Source organism: Triticum dicoccoides, chromosome 6A, assembly GCF_002162155.2.
Source record: "Triticum dicoccoides isolate Atlit2015 ecotype Zavitan chromosome 6A, WEW_v2.0, whole genome shotgun sequence".
NCBI lineage: Eukaryota > Viridiplantae > Streptophyta > Magnoliopsida > Poales > Poaceae > Triticum > Triticum dicoccoides.
The window spans coordinates 341,131,430-341,148,141 of NC_041390.1; positions in this window are offsets into that span (position 1 = coordinate 341,131,430).

The following is a 16,712-nucleotide window of genomic DNA, read 5'->3' on the forward strand; positions in this document are numbered from 1 at the left end:
TTCCATCAGAATGCCTCATGTTCTCTATTCTTAATTACACATCAGCAAACTAGCATGTGGTTCCGCTGCTTTTTGTTCGCTTTACCCTACATTTTCTGATGCTAGCTATTACATCACTGCTCCGAGCCTCTGTTCATTACTTTTTTGTGTGTTCTTGATCTTCCCAAGTTGCATGACTAATTTGATGCTTCTATTAATTATGGAGTTGCCAACCCCATCAAGCAAAATATTTGTTATTTTGGTGCTGGCACCTCGAACAAGCATAAAAATAGAGTGAAGCAGATATATTGTCGTGTAAGTGCACGCCCTTCTTTCATTAGTTTAGATGAACCATTGATGATCAATTCGAATGAGTGCATGCGATTAAAATTAATTCTACCTAAATAGAGGGTGCAGAATGAACTACAACAACTAGATTTGCAACCACGGGATGCTGACGATATCTTCAAGAACATTGCAATAGCAGTGAGGCTTCACAACAACATATGGTAAGCCAGTGTGTTTTACTACATGTGAAATGTAATGCATGTGGGATGCTTTCTTGGCTTGTGTCCTCAATCTGTAATCCTACAGAATTACAAATAGTTCAGTTGTCTGTTTTGTTGTATTGCTTGAGTCGAATGCTTGTTTGTTACTTGTTAGGCTATACCTGAGTTGGCCAATATGTCAGCAGTGCCTGTTGTGCTATCATAAAGATATGCATGCCTAGTTCATTTGAGTCCTTAACATTTCCTCTGAACTTCATCATAAGACTGTCTTCGTAGTTTATTTGAGGCCACACTGTTAAGTGCTTTCTCAGATTATTTCAACTACTTAGATGCCTGATACGTCTCCAACGTATCTATAATTTTTGATTGTTCCATGCTATTATATTATCTCTTTTGGATGTTTATGGGCTTTATTATGCACTTTTATATTATTTTTGGGACTAACCTATTAACCCAGAGCCCAGTTCCAGTTTTTGTTTTTTCCTTATTTCAGTGTTTCACAGAAAAGGAATATCAAACGGAGTCCAAACGGAATGAAACCTTCAGGAGTGTGATTTTTGGAATGAACATGATCCAAGAGACTTGGAGTTGAAGTCAATGAAGCTTCGAGGTGGCCACGAGGCAGGGAGGTGCGCCTGCCCCCTAGGCGCGCCCCCACCCTCGTGGGCCCCTCGTGGCTCCCCTGACCGACTTCTTTCGCCTATATATATATCCATATACCCTAAAAACATCAGAGAGCAGAATAGATCGAGAGTTCCGCCGCCAGAAGCCTCTGTAGCCACCGAAAACCAATCTAGACCCGTTCTGGCACCCTGCCGGAGGGGGGAATCCCTCTCCGGTGGCCATGTTCATCATCCCGGTGCTCTCCATGATGAGGAGGGAGTAGTCCACCCTCGGGGCTGAGGGTATGTACCAGTAGCTATGCGTTTGATCTCTCTCTCATGTTCTTGAGGTGGCACGATCTTGATGTATCGCGAGCTTTATTATTATATTTGGATCGTATGATGTTTCTCCCCCTCTACTCTCTTGTGATGAATTTAGTTTTCCCTTTGAAGTTGTCTTATCGGATTGAGTCTTTAAGGATTTGAGAACACTTGATGTATGTCTTGCACGTGCTTATCTGTGGTGACAATGGGATATCATGTGATCCACTTGATGTATGTTTTGGTGATCAACTTGCGAGTTCCGTGACCTCGTGAACTTGTGCATAGGGGTTGGCACACGTTTTTGTCTTGACTATACGGTAGAAAATTTGGGGCACTCTTTGAAGTTCTTTGTGTTGGTTGAATAGATGAATCTGAGATTGTGTGATGCATATCGTTTAATCATACCCATGGATACTTGAGGTGACATTGGAGTATTTAGGTGACCTTAGGGTTTTGGTTGATTTGTGTCTTAAGGTGTTATTCTAGTACGAACTCTATGATAGATCGAACGGAAAGAATAGCTTTGTGTTATTTTACTACGGACTCTTGAATAGATCGATCAGAAAGGATAACTTTGAGGTGGTTTCGTACCCTACGATAATCTCTTCATTTGTTCTCCACTATTAGTGACTTTGGAGTGACTCTTTGTTGCATGTTGAGGGATAGTTCTATGATCCAATTATGTTATTATTGTTGAGGGAACTTGCACTAGTGAAAGTATGAACCATAGGCCTTGTTTCAACGAATTGCAATACCGTTTGTGCTCACTTTTATCATTAGTTACCTTGCTGTTTTTATATTTTCAGATTACAAAAACCTTTATCTACCATCCATATTGCACTTGTATCACCATCTCTTCGCCGAACTCGTGCACCTATACCATTTACCATTGTATTGGGTGTGTTGGGGACACAAGAGACTCTTTGTTATTTGGTTGCAGGGTTGCTTGAGAGAGACCATCTTCATCCTACACCTCCCACGGATTGATAAACCTTAGGTCATCCACTTGAGGGAAATTTGCTACTTTCCTACAAACCTCTGCACTTGGAGGCCCAACAACGTCTACAAGAAGAAGGTTGTGTAGTAGACATTAAGCTCTTTTATGGCGCCGTTGCCGAGGAGGTTAGCGCTTGAAGGTATATCTTTAGATCTTGCAATCAAATCTTTTTGTTTCTTGTTTTAGCACTAGTTTAGTTTATAAAAGAAAACTACAAAAAAATGGAGTTGAGTTTGCCTCACACGCTTCATCTTTTTAATATCTTTCATGAGAATGATGGAAAGGAAAATTGTGCTCAAGTGCTAGAAAAAGAAGTCTATAAAATGTTTGGCACTAAATCTTTGAATGATGAGCATGATTGCAATGTTGTTAGTAAGAATTCCTTGAATATCTATGATGCTAATGATATGCAAAGCCACAAGCTTGGGGATGCTATGTTTGATGAAGATGATATTTTTTTGTCCCCCAAGTTTTGAAGAGCAAATTTGTTATGATGATAGCATGCCCCCTACATATGATGATTATATTGATGAAAGTGGATTTGGAGAGGTCATGACTTTATTTAGTGATGAATCCACTATTTCGAAAGAGGTTCCAATTGATTATGAGAACAAAGTTGCTATCTATGATGATTATTGTGATGACTTGTATGCTATAATGAATAATGATAACCATGAAACTTGTCATCATGATTTTAGTTTTCAATTGGATTATGCCTCACATGATAGTTATTTTGTTGAGTTTGCTCCACTATTATGAATGAGAAGAATTTTGCTTATGTGGAGAGTAGTAAATTTTCTATGCTTGTAGATCATGAAAAGAATGCTTTATGTGATGGTTATATTGTTGAATTCATTCATGATGCTATTGAAAATTATTATGATGGGGGAATATATGCTTGTAGGAATTGCAATAATATCAAGTTTCCTCTCTATGTGCATAAAGTTTTAAAGTTATGCTTGTTTTTCCTTCCTATGCAAGTTGATTCTTGTTCCCATAAGTTGTTTTCTCATAAATAATTCATCTAGCCTCTGTTTATATGTGGTTTTATGTTTTAATTAGTGTTTGTGCCAAGTAAAGCCTTTAGGACCTTCTTTGGTGATTGTTATTTGATCTTGCTGTAAAAAACAGAAAGTATGCGCTCACGAGAATAATTTTCATTTTTTACCAGGGAGCGATAAAATACCAATTCCAACTGAAGTAGATCATTAACAAATTTCCTAGGACATCCTAATTTCGTAAGATTTTTGGAGTTACAGAAGTATTTGAAACCTACAGATTACTACAGACTGTTCTGTTTTTGACAGATTCTGTTTTCTATGTGTTGTTTGCTTATTTTGATGAATCTATGAGTAGTATCGGAGGGTATGGACCATAGAGAAGTTAGAATACAGTAGATATTACACCAATATGAATTTAGAATGAGTTCACAACAGTACTTAAGTGGTGATTTATTTTCTTATACTAATGGAGCTTACGAGTTTTCTGTTAAGTTTTGTGTTGTGAAGTTTTCAAGTTTTGGGTAAAGATTCAATGGACTAAGGAATAAGGAGTGGCAAGAGCCTAAGATTGGGGATTCCCAAGGCACCCCAAGGTAAAATGCAAGGACACCAAAAAGCCTAAGCTTGGGGATGCCCCGGAAGGCATCCCCTCTTTCGTCTTCGTTCATCGGTAGCTTTACTTGGAGCTATATTTTTATTCACCACATGATATGTGTTTTGCTTGGAGCATCATTTTATTTTTTTTGTTTTGCTTGCTGTTTGAATAAAATACCAAGATCTGAATTATTAAATGTTAGAGAGTCTTCACATAATTAAATAATTATTCAACTACTCATTGATCTTCACTTATATCTTTCGGAGTAGTTTGTTGTTTGCTCTAGTGCTTCACTTATATATTTTTAGAGCACGGTGGTGGTTTTATTTTGAAGAAATAGATGAACTCTCGTACTTCACTTATATTATTTTGATAGTCTTTAGAACAGCATGGTAGTTTTCTTTGGTTATGAAACTAGTCCTAATATGATGGGCATCCAAGATGGGTATAATAAAAACTTTCATATAGAGTGCATTGAATACTATGTGAAGTTTGATACTTGATGATTGTTTTGAGATATGGAGATGGTGATATTAGAGTCATGCTAGTGAGTAGTTGTGAATTTGATTGCCTTCCTTATGAGTGGCGGTCGGGGACGAGCGATGGTCTTTTCCTACCAATCTATCCCCCTAGGAGCATGCGTGTAATACTTTGTTTCGATAACTAATAGATTTTTGCAACAAGTATGTGAGTTCTTTATGACTATTGTTGAGTCCACGGATTATACGCACTCTCACCGTTCCACCATTGCTAGCCTCACGAGTACCGCGCAACTTTCACCGGTACCATAAACCCACCATATATCTTCCTCAAAACAGCCACCATACCTACCTATTATGGCATTTCCATAGCCTTTCCGAGATATATTGCCATGCAACTTTCCACCGTTCTGTTTGTTATGACACGCTTCAGTATTGTCATATTGCTTTGCATGATCATGTAGTTGACATCGTATTTGTGGCAAAGCCACCGACCATAATTCTTTCATACATGTCACTCTTGATTCATTGCACATCCCAGTACACCACCGGAGGCATTCATATAGAGTCATATCTTGTTCTAAGTATCAAGTTGTAATTCTTGAGTTGTATGTAAATAAAAGTGTGATGAACATCATTATTAGAGCATTGTCCCAAGTGAGGAAAGGATGTTGGAGACTATGATTCCCCCACAAGTCGGGATGAAACTCCGGACGAAAAAAAGAGAAAGGCCATAAAAAGGAGAAGGCCCAAAAAATGAGAGAAAAAGAGAGAAGGGACAATGCTACTATCCTTTTACCACACTTGTGCTTGAAAGTAGCACCATGATCTTCATGATAGAGAGTCTCCTATGTTGTCACTTTCATATACTAGTGGGAATCTTTCATTATAGAACTTGCCTTGTATATTCCAATGATGGGCTTCCTCAAAATGCCCTAGGTCTTCGTGAGCAAGCAAGTTTTTTAGAAGAAGAGGGCTCAGCCCTGATTCCATTGCAAAGCAAAGAAATCATAGCAGAATACAATATCCAAGTCCAAAACAACCTTCAGCAATCTAAACAAGCAGAAAAGAACAGGAGGGCGACTAGCTGCGTAGCTATTACAGGAGAAAAAGCCTCAGGCTCAGAATCAGAAATATTTAACTAGGAACAAACCTAGTCACCTCCTCTGCTAAGGGAATAGAAACTAAAAACTAAAACAGGAGAAGACGCCACAACTCCTCAGCCTGGATCTGGCCATAGCAGCGATAGCGGTGCTCTGATCAGGTTCTCTAGCTCCCGCACCATGTCTTGGACTTGTTTTTTAACAGGGTCTGCAGCAAGCGGTTCCCATCGAGCAGCATATGAGGCAGTCTTTCGCCAGAGTACCTGTATATTAGTCCATTTGGCTCAATTAAATACAAAATCATTCTTGTATTCCAGATAGCCCATAGACCGGCTACATGAATAATATTAATAGCAGCCATTTTATTCCCTCTAGACCAGCAGTCTGTAAAGGACATCATATTGGTTGACCCTCTATATCTAGTAATAGTAGCTATATTTTTCCAGAATTCAACCGCAATGTCACAGCCAAAAAATAAATGATGGCATGATTCATTTATCGAACAAAAAGGGCAAGTGGTGTCAGGGACATTTTTCCTTTTACCCAAGTTGTCTCTAGTCAGTATCTTGTTATTGACCACCAACCAAAGAAAGATGTGAATCCTGGCAGGGATCTTTATATTCCAAACTGCAGGGGTGTTATTAGGCAACACACCCCTAAAATTAACTACATTATACAAGGATTTGACAGAATAAACCCCACTGGAATTAAGGTTCCAGACTAAAGAATCTTCTGCCTCAGAAAATACAATGGATTTAGCAATATCCAAGAGCTCAAACCAAAGAGAAAGTAGCTCATTGGAGAAACATCTCCTAAAAGTAATTTTAAGGTTAGTACCATCCCACACATTCTCTATGGTGTAGTCATGCTCATTGGCTAGTTTGTATAAGTCCCAATAGAGAGTAGCTAGAGGGGCCGTTCCAAACCAATGATCCTCCCAAAACCTAACTTTCTTACCATTGCCAATACTCTAGGAGTACCCAAACTTATTAGCTTGGGCAGCCCAAAGAACACCCTTCCAAAAAGGGTGAGGCACCTAGGGAGGGACAAGAAAAAATGTTGGGGGACTGGATGTTATATTTAGCATCTATAATATTCTTCCAGATCATCCCCTCGTCTCTATTGTATCTACTGTCCTAAGAAGCTAGTAAACATAAATTCATATCAGAGAGGTCAGTAATCCCCAGGCCTCCATAGGCTTTCTTCATAGACAAAGATCCCCAGCTGGCCAGATGATATTTATGATGTCCTTCATAATCATCCCAAAAGCAGTGAGCTAGCTGAGAGTTGATTAGCTTAATAGCCCACTTAGGGAATTTAATATAGCCCATGAGATAAGAAGGGATGCTGGCTAGGCAGGCTTGGACTAGAATCAGTCTCTTACCAAACGACAAAAGTCTCCCCCTCCAGCTAGCGGCTCTCTTAATAACTTTGTCCACCATAGGCTGGAGGTCCTCTCTTCTAAGTTTAGCATAGTGGAGAGGGGCACCGAGGTACTTAATAGGGAAAGCACTCGGTTTACAGCCTAGTGACTGAGCAAAACTAGTAGCCTCATCCCTATCAATACTGATAGGGACCAGATCACACTTATGAAAGTTGATCCTCATGCCAGAAAGTTGCTCAAAACAAGAAACCAACCACTTTAGATTTCTAGCATGATCCAAGTTATTATCAAGAAACAACAGAGTGTCATCAGCATATTGCATACTGATGACACCAGCTGGGTTAGAAGGAGGAAAAACTCCAACAATCAATTGCTAGTTGGCTGCCTTTGCTAGTATTCTAGTGAATACATCGACAGCAAGATTAAAAAGTAAAGGGGAGGCAGGGTCACCCTGTCTCACACCTTTGCCAGCAATGAAAAACTCACTATTGGTGTCATTGATCCTGACCCCAACAGATCCATTGTGAAGCAGAGAACCTAATTTATACATCCATTTAGGGCCAAATCCTCTACTCCTAAGCATATCTAATAAGATATCTGTATTAACCATGTCATAAGCTTTCTCGTAATCAAGATTAAAGCAAAACCCCTGGAGGTGGTTACTAGCTACAACATGAACCACCTCATGGGCTGCCACAATACATTCTAAAATAAACCTACCTTTAATAAAAGAAGTTTCATTAGGAGAAATCAAGTCATTGCAGACAGGACCAAACTTATTAGCAGCACACTTAGCAAAGATCTTGAAACTGCAATTGATCATGGCTAGGGGTCTGAATCTGTCCAAAGAAATAACATTTGCTTCTTTTGGAACCAGAGTCGGGAGGGAAAAATTGAGTATATATAAGTCTAACTCGCCTTTTTCCCAATCTCTAAAAAGTGCAAATAGGTCACTCTTAATGAGATCCCAAAAATGTTGATAAAACAGAAAAGAAAAACCATCTGGGCCAGGGGCACCTTCAGCATAAGAGCCAAAAACTGCATTTTTTATTTCCTCTTCAGTAAAAGGTTTTTCTAGATAAGCAATATGTGCAGCAGTGGCCATACTGGACTGGTGTGAAAAGTCATCTATCAACTTTAAATTGATGGAAGGGGAGTAGCCAAATAAATTCTTATAATAGGAAACTGCATTAGAGATGATACCTTTAGTATTTTCAACTGGGCCATTAGCAGTTTCCAGAACAACAATATACTTCTTCCTCCCCTTCTGGTTGGCTAGCGCTTGAAAGTAGTCAGAGTTCAGGTCCCCCTCTCTGATGTCCCCCTCTCTAGCTCTCTGTCTAGCCTTGATTTCCTCTTTCTTCCATATGTCATTCAGCTCACCTGCAATCACTTTCAATCTAGCTTTAGAATTAGGGGAAAGAGGTTGAGTTTCTGCAAGAATGTCTAAACAATTATATTCAGCAACCAAGGCTTGCTTGGTCTTGTTTTGAGAGGCCTCATAATTGAGGCTCCACCCTTTGGTGACTTTCCTAGTAGTTCTAATTTTAAATTGCCAGATATCTATAGCAGAGGAAAACTGACATTCAGTGTTCCAAGCTTTGTGAACAATCTCATCAAAACCAGGAACCTCTAGCCACCATTTTTCAAATCTAAAAACTTTATTCCTGGGAATAGCTATAGCATCAGTATTGAAAATAAGGGGTGTGTGATCACTCCCAATCCTACGAAGAGCTTTAACCTGACTAGCAGGGAAAAGTCTTTCCCAGTCAGCAGAAACAAAAACCCTGTATAAAGCAGCCATGACTAGGTTGTCCTAGTTATTGGCCCAGTTATATTTTCTGCCAGCATTCTTAATCTCAATGAGCCCAATTTTATTAATCCAGTCATTGCAAAGATCAACCCAATGTTGGTTAATCAGGCATGTATTCTTATCCTCAGCAACTCAAATCAAATTATAGTCACCTCCTACAATTGTGGGACCAGCCCAACCATCTAGGAGGTTATGCAGTTCATTAATAAAATCAAGCTTAAAATTATCATAAGCCGAACCATAAACAAAGATCATCCTCCAAACAGTGTTATTACACTTGTTCTTCAGTAGACAAGAGATACCAAAAGTGTGGATATCACAAGTAACGATCTCAAAATTGTCCTCTTTGACTCCCACCAAAATTCCACCAGTTGTGTTATTAGCAGGAAGCCAATTCCAAATGAAACCATTTCTAGAGTCTATAGCCTCTAGCTAAGTAATATTAAACTTAAATTTTTTGGTTTCAGACAAACATATAAAATCTGGACAGTGAGCTCTAATGATCTCCTGCACCTTGGAGTTTTTGTGAGGCCCATTTAGGCCCCTCACATTCCAGAAGAGACCTATCATTTAAACCTAGATATAAGTTTAGCTTGACATTTTTTGACCTCTGACTAATAACCTCCACCCAAGGGGAGGCATCATCAGACTCATTATCCATAGGTGGATCAGAGTGTTGGTCAGGGTAAGTGTCAAGAAAAGCGGCAGAATTATAATTAGAGCAGTAATCTTCCTTAGTGACATCAATGTCTCCAGGAAGGAACATATCAGGATTGTCCTCCTTAAATTTACCAAGTCTATCCAACTCTAGTTTCTTAATAGCTTCAACATTATTGACAACATGGGAGGGATTATCTCCCAAAGCAATGCCAGCTTTGAGAGCCTTAGAAACTAGATTATCATTGTCTAGACAAGCAAAGGAATTATGAAAGGTTTTGGGTTTATTACCTCTGGGGATCTCCAGATTTTTCACCTGCTTAATCTCTCGAGCTTTGATCAAGGCCAGTTTCCCATCCCTCTTAATCATGTTACTCATCCTAGTGGATATAACAGGCCCCCATTTGTCTCCACCAGCTTTAAGACTAGCTGCTAGAGCAGGGCAAGGGATTAGTCCCCCACAAGAGGTAGTAGCACAGTCTTTAAGGGACTCTCCATCCTTGATAGTAGCTTCAAATTCAGGAAGAAGAATAGTGCCAAAATTTTCAACTGGAGTTCTCTTAATGGCTTGAAGGTAACTTTTAGTCAGAGGCGCATCCTGGATCTTTAGGAAAACTGATTTCTCCAAAGGGGTGTCATTATTTATAGCCTTTTTGGAAAGCATATCAGGAGGAGGAGGGAGAGTCGTATTGTAGGTTCTGTTTCTCGACCCACCAGGACCAGAGACAGGTCTGGGTCTAATGTTAGAGTTCTTTCTGCTGGTGTCTAGATCATGTTCCATCTCTTCTCCTAGCAGGTCATCATTGTTGTAATCTTCCTCACCCCCTGCTTCTTGTTGTTGTCTTCTTTCCTCTTTTATGTGATCAGAAGGGCCTGAAGGGTTATCAGAATCCACAAGAGCTTCCTCATCAACTTTGAAAGTAAGCAAGAACAAATCTTGTTGGATCTCAAATAGTCTGTCTCTTGGAATTAAAGCAGGGTCTCTGACAGCCACCTGCACTCTAACCACTTCATAGAAGCTTCTGAAGATACCATGCCAATCTATATTGGTGATGACTCCTAGAGTAGCAGCAACTTGAGCTATTACATCCCAAGAGCACCAAACAGGAGGAAGGCCCACAATATCAACCCATATCTCAGTTAAGGAGTCGAATGCAGGTAACTCTACATGCCAGTTTTTGAAAGAGATAGACACCCCTTGCTTCTTTAGGTTGATGGAGTCATAAGCCACTAGATCAGTGATCTTCTTGTTGGGTGGAAATCTGACCAGGTACTGAGAATCGTCATAGGCTCTTATCTGCCAAGGCCAATTAGTTTTCCACATACTAGAGAAGCAAGCACCTAGTTCCTCAGCTGATATCTCACCTTCTTCAATGACAACCAGACCCACATTACCAAAGTTCAGCTAGTCACTATTACTTTTTTCCCAGCCTCAATATGAAAGAAACCCCCTAGGGCAAGCATTCATGTGGTGACCAGGAACAGAGCACATAAAGCAATTTTTGGGTACATGACACATACCTACAAAGTGCCCAAGCATCCCACAATTATAACAGACAACCCAATGTATTTAGGATCAACATTGTGGGAGTCAGGCTCAACCACAGGCAAAGCAGCTTGAGTAGAATCAAGACCAGTGTCAGATTTCAGAGGTTTCTTCCATGCAGCATTCTTCTATTTCTTCTTCTTCTTGCTCTGACCAGCCTGCCCATTGCCAAAAACAGACCCACTACCAGCAGCCATATGTTGTTGGACTCCTTGGATAGGTCATGGGAGCACATTGGTTGGGAGCCATGAACGAGTACTGGAATTGTTGTTGATTTGGCCAAGGGTTAGCAGGATACTGTTGCAACCCAGGGGGAGGATATCCTGGGAACATCTGACCCATCTGCGGATACATCAGCTGCGAACCTGAGGCCATAGGAAAAATAGGAGGCTTTGCGTAGATGGAAATCAGAGGGGCTTGTTGAAGTTGAGTCAAAGGGGGACGAACAGGGGGAGCAGTGGGAGGGGTAGGATCGACCTAGGCTGGAGGACGAATCCCATCAGAGCATCCCCTGCCACCAGCGTTTCTTCCTCCCCGCACACCCTGTCCAGATCCAGCGCCAGCCATCTTAAAAATCACCTCAGCATAAGTTGCTCTCCCTTCACACTTAGACCAGAAATCAGCAGAGAAACTGAATGACTTCGGCTTGATTCAATGATCAGTAACACCGGCAGGGAAGCTGTTGTTGGCAGAAAATTGGCCACTCTTGAATTAATCTCTCCTCACCCAAAACAAGGAAGGGGGAGGGGGTGTCACGGTCACCGACGAACCCTAGACGCCCCTGGATCTGGCTCGAAAGTGGCTCGGTGGAGGGGTTGGGGAAAGGTGCTTTCCCTTATAGTAGCGAGGCTAGTATTGCGGGCCTTGTTGCCAACCACCCCCAGGTCGCTGACCACCCGGGCCCTCATAGGTCTACCATTCCTAGAATGCTTGACCAGGCTTCTCAGGGGCGCCACATTGAACGGAGGCGGAGACGGCGACCTCCGGTGAGATGCAGCAGCTGAGGTATGAAACCGAGCAGCATGGGGGGGGCTTACTAACTGGAGAAATATTCTCCATTAGCGCGTCGCCCCTCGGAATGGCCTCAATCTCCTCCGCTGCAGCCGCGAGGAAGAGGACGCCTCCCCCTCCGCCCACTGCAGAATCAGAGCCGAGGAGATCTCCCGCCCCAGCGCATAGATGCTGGCTCGCTCCAACTCCGTGGTGTTGGCCATAGCCCGCAGCGCGAGATTCATCCGTGCCACCGCGAGCGACTGCGCCTCCTCCTCCGCCGCCCTTGCAGCTTGAGCTATCGCGCGCTCCTGATGTGTCACTTCTGCTAGTAATCGACGAATCTCCAGATCCGTCGTGGCTCCGTCTCCTCCATCCATCAGTTGATCTGAGAATTTCCTTCTCTTCCCCAAGCGCAGCCCCGTCGAGATGCGGCGAGGAGTCCCGAATCGCCACTGCCAAACCCGCGCCTAACAGTTGCAGGCTGCGACGACGCGAGATCCCCCCACTGCTGGATTCGTCGGAGGGCCGCGGCCAGAGGAGCGTGCGAGGCGAGAGCATGGCGGGGAGCGCGGCAAGTTGGATGCACACCCACTTAGTTTCGTTTGTTGAGCTTTCATATACTTATAGCTCTAGTGCATCCGTTGCATGGCAATCCCTACTCACTCACATTGATATCTATTGATGGGCATCTCCATAGCCCGTTGATACGCCTAGTTGATGTGAGACTATCTTCTTCCTTTTTGTCTTCTCCACAACCACCATTCTATTCCACCTATAGTGCTATATCCATGGCTCACTCTCATGTATTGCGTGAAGATTGAAAAAGTTTGAGAACATTAAAAGTATGAAACAATTGCTTGGATTGTCATCGGGGTTGTGCATGATTTAAATATTTTGTGTGATGAAGATAGAGATAGCCAGACTATATGATTTTGTAGGGATAGCTTTCTTTGGCCATGATATTTTGAGAAGACATTATTGCTTAGTTAGTATGCTCAAAGTATTATTATTTTTATGTCAATATTAAACTTTTTTCTTGAATCTTATGGATCTGAATATTCTTGCCACAATAAAGAGAATTACTTAGAGAAATATGTTAGGTAGCATTCCACATCAAAAATTCTGTTTTTATCATTTACCTACTCGAGGACGAGCAGGAATTAAGCTTGGGGATGCTAATACGTCTCCAACGTATCTATAATTTTTGATTGTTCCATGCTATTATATTATCTGTTTTGGATGTTTATGGGCTTTATTATGCGCTTTTATATTATTTTCGGGACTAACCTATTAACCCAGAGACCAGTGCCAGTTTCTGTTTTTTTCCCTTGTTTCAGTGTTTCACAGAAAAGGAATATCAAACGGAGTACAAACGGAATGAAACCTTCGGGAGCGTGATTTTTGGAACGAACGTGATCCAGGAGACTTGGAGTTGAAGTCAAGGAAGCTTCGAGGTGGCCACGAGGCAGTGAAGTGCGCCTGCCCCCTGGGCACGCCGCCACCCTTGTGGGCCCCTCGTGGCTCCCCCGACCGACATCTTTCGCCTATATATATCCACATACCCTAAAAACATCGGTGAGCAGAATAGACCGGGAGTTCCGCCGCCAGAAGCCTCTGTAGCCACCAAAAACCAATCTAGACTCGTTCTGGCACCCTGCCGGAGGGGGGAATCCCTCTCCGGTGGCCATCTTCATCATCCCGGTGCTCTCCATGATGATGAGGGAGTAGTCCACCCTCGGGGCTGAGGGTATGTACCAGTAGCTATGTGTTTGATCTCTCTCTTGTGTTCTTGAGGTGGCACGATCTTGATGTATCACAAGCTTTGTTATTATATTTGGATCTTATGATGTTTCTCCCCCTCTACTCTCTTGTGATGAATTGAGTTTTCCCTTTGAAGTTGTCTTATCGGATTGAGTCTTTAAGGATTTGAGAACACTTGATGTATGTCTTGCATGTCCTTATATGTGGTGACAATGGGATATTCACGTGATCTACTTGATGTATGTTTTTGTGATCAACTTGCGGGTTCTGTGACCTTGTGAACTTATGCATAGGGGTTGGCACATGTTTTTGTCTTGACTCTTCGGTAGAATCTTTGGGGCACTCTTTGAAGTTCTTTGTGCTGGTTTGAATAGATGAATCTGAGATGGTGTGATGCATATCGTATAATCATACCCATGGACACTTGAGGTGACATTGGAGTATTTAGGTGACATTAGGGTTTTGGTTGATTTGTGTCTTAAGGTGTTATTCTAGTACCAACTATATGATAGATCGAACGGAAAGAATAGCTTTGTGTTATTTTACTACGGACTCTTGAATAGATCGATTAGAAAGGATTATTTTGAGGTGGTTTCGTACCCTACCATAATCTCTTTGTTTGTTCTCCGTTATTAGTGACTTTGGAGTGACTCTTTCTTGCATGTTGAGGGATAGTTATATGATCCAATTATGTTATTATTGTTGACGTAACTTGCACTACTAAAAGTATGAACCCTAGGCCTTGTCTCAACGCATTGCAATACCGTTTGTGCTCACTTTTATCATTAGTTACCTTGTTGTTTTTTATATTTTCAGATTACCAAAACCTTTATCTACCATCCATATTGCACTTGTATCACCATCTCTTTGCCGAACTAGTGCACCTATACAATTTACCATTGTATTGGGTGTGTTGGTGACACAAGAGACTCTTTGTTATTTGGTTGCAGGGTTGCTTGAGAGAGACCATCTCCATCCTACGCCTCCCACGGATTGATAAACCTTAGGTCATCCACTTGAGGGAAATTTGCTATTGTCCTACAAACCTCTGCCATTGGAGGCCCTACAACGTCTACAATAAGAAGGTTGTGTAGTAGACGTCAATGCCTTGGCAACTTAAATATAGCAGTGGTACACTCCCTTTCAACTAGGGATGTCAACTAGGTCCCGTTTAATCCCGATTAAGGTCCGCTACTGGTATGATAGTTCAAAAGAGTTTTTGTTTTTGAGGAAAATGAACTAGGGAGCTAGCAAAAGCTAACTAGATGGGACTGACGGATGTTGTTTATTTGCCACTTACATCCCTAGTTTCATCTTACCATTTTAAATTCTTTTCGGCCGATGCTGCTTCGAACCATTTAAATATAGCCTGCCATGCTCGGCAATAATTCGTATGTCGTTTAACATGTAAGCTTACTGCCTGGATCATGCGATAACTATCTCTTACTTATGTCCAGCGGAAACTGTTGGGGATATAACTATTAGGTATGACCCGCCCAGGAGGGGCCGGGTCACCTCTATGACGACTCATCACAATGAAGCCCAAGGCCATATGGTGGTTCATAGGTAGGCTTAGTAGAGGGCCCAAACCCGAAGGCGGCTTAAGGCCCATAGATATAAACCGCCTTGTATGTAAAGCTTGTATTGTAAGGTATGTAAGAAAGGTCACCGAGTCGGATACGTCATATAAGCTGGCCGAGACTCTAAGGGCCGCATGGCGTCAACCCGTGTATATAAGGGGATGACCCAGCGGCAGTTTAGGACAAGAAACAAGAGATCGAGAGCCAGGTCAAGCGTATTCGCTCCCTGCCCATCGAAACCATAGCAATACCAACTACAAACTAGACTAGGCTTTTACCTTCATCGTAAGGGGCCAAACCAGTATAAACTCCTCATGTCCTTTGTCCTGATTAACCCCTTTAAGCTAACCTCAATGCGATGGATCCACGACTAAGTCCTCAAACTAGGACATCTGCCGTGACAATTCCACGACAGTTGGCGCCCACCGTGGGGCCTGCGCACAGTGGTGTTGAGTTCTTGGAGGGATCTCTCCCGGAGACCGAGAAGTCCACCATTTTTCAGATTTAAGTCTAAGAGAAAATTAGGGTTACACGTTGTGTTGCGGATGAACGTGACCCGGTGATCCATCAAGTTTGAAGACAAATCGATATCTATTACCCTTTAGACGGGCGAGCTAAGTAAAAAAATACATTCCGGCGAGCTTTCGGTGTCCTATGATTGAATAGAAAAATACCACGACCCAGGAGTGGATTGTCCAAAGACCACTGCAACCGACAGGGGGTCAACTTTCGCTGCTGCTATCATGTGTTGCTGAAACAGTCAGGGGATAGCACTCTAGGTCAAAGTCAAATACATCAAAATAATCTCCCTGGAGCAGTACTTGCAGAGTTACCGTGTGAAATGGCAAAACAACGCATGGACTACCAAAAGAAAAAAGCGAGGAATCTAGCCGTACGAGTGCTAGGCACGTAGATCAAAAGAGTCTCCCTAGAGTCACGCACGGATTGATGGGATCTACTAGACCAAAAAGGTAGTCGCAAGCTACGGTTGAAAAAAAGAGAAGATACCAAGCGACCCGGACGTGGGTTATCCAATGACCACGACCCGGAAGAGGAATTCGGTCCGTCTCTGTTTCCTGCTCGCTTCGCCAGCGCCTTCCAGCGGACGCCCCCGCTCCGTGCCTCCACACGCCCGCACCGGCTCTGCGTTCGTGCGCTACATCATTCACCTCAGCCGAGTCACCGTAGGGCTTGCGCCAGCTCTGCTTCACCTTTGTGGTTTGCCTCCGCCGCTCGACCTGCGTGAGTCGCCCGTAGCCGTTGCTGCGCTTTGCTCCGGCTTTGAGTCATCTCGCTGCGGTTTTCTTCGGCCATGGCCGCGCCAAGCCACCTCGGGGCGGCCCCCTCCACCGCCGCTGCAGTCAATTCGGCTTGCCCTACTCGAGCCGC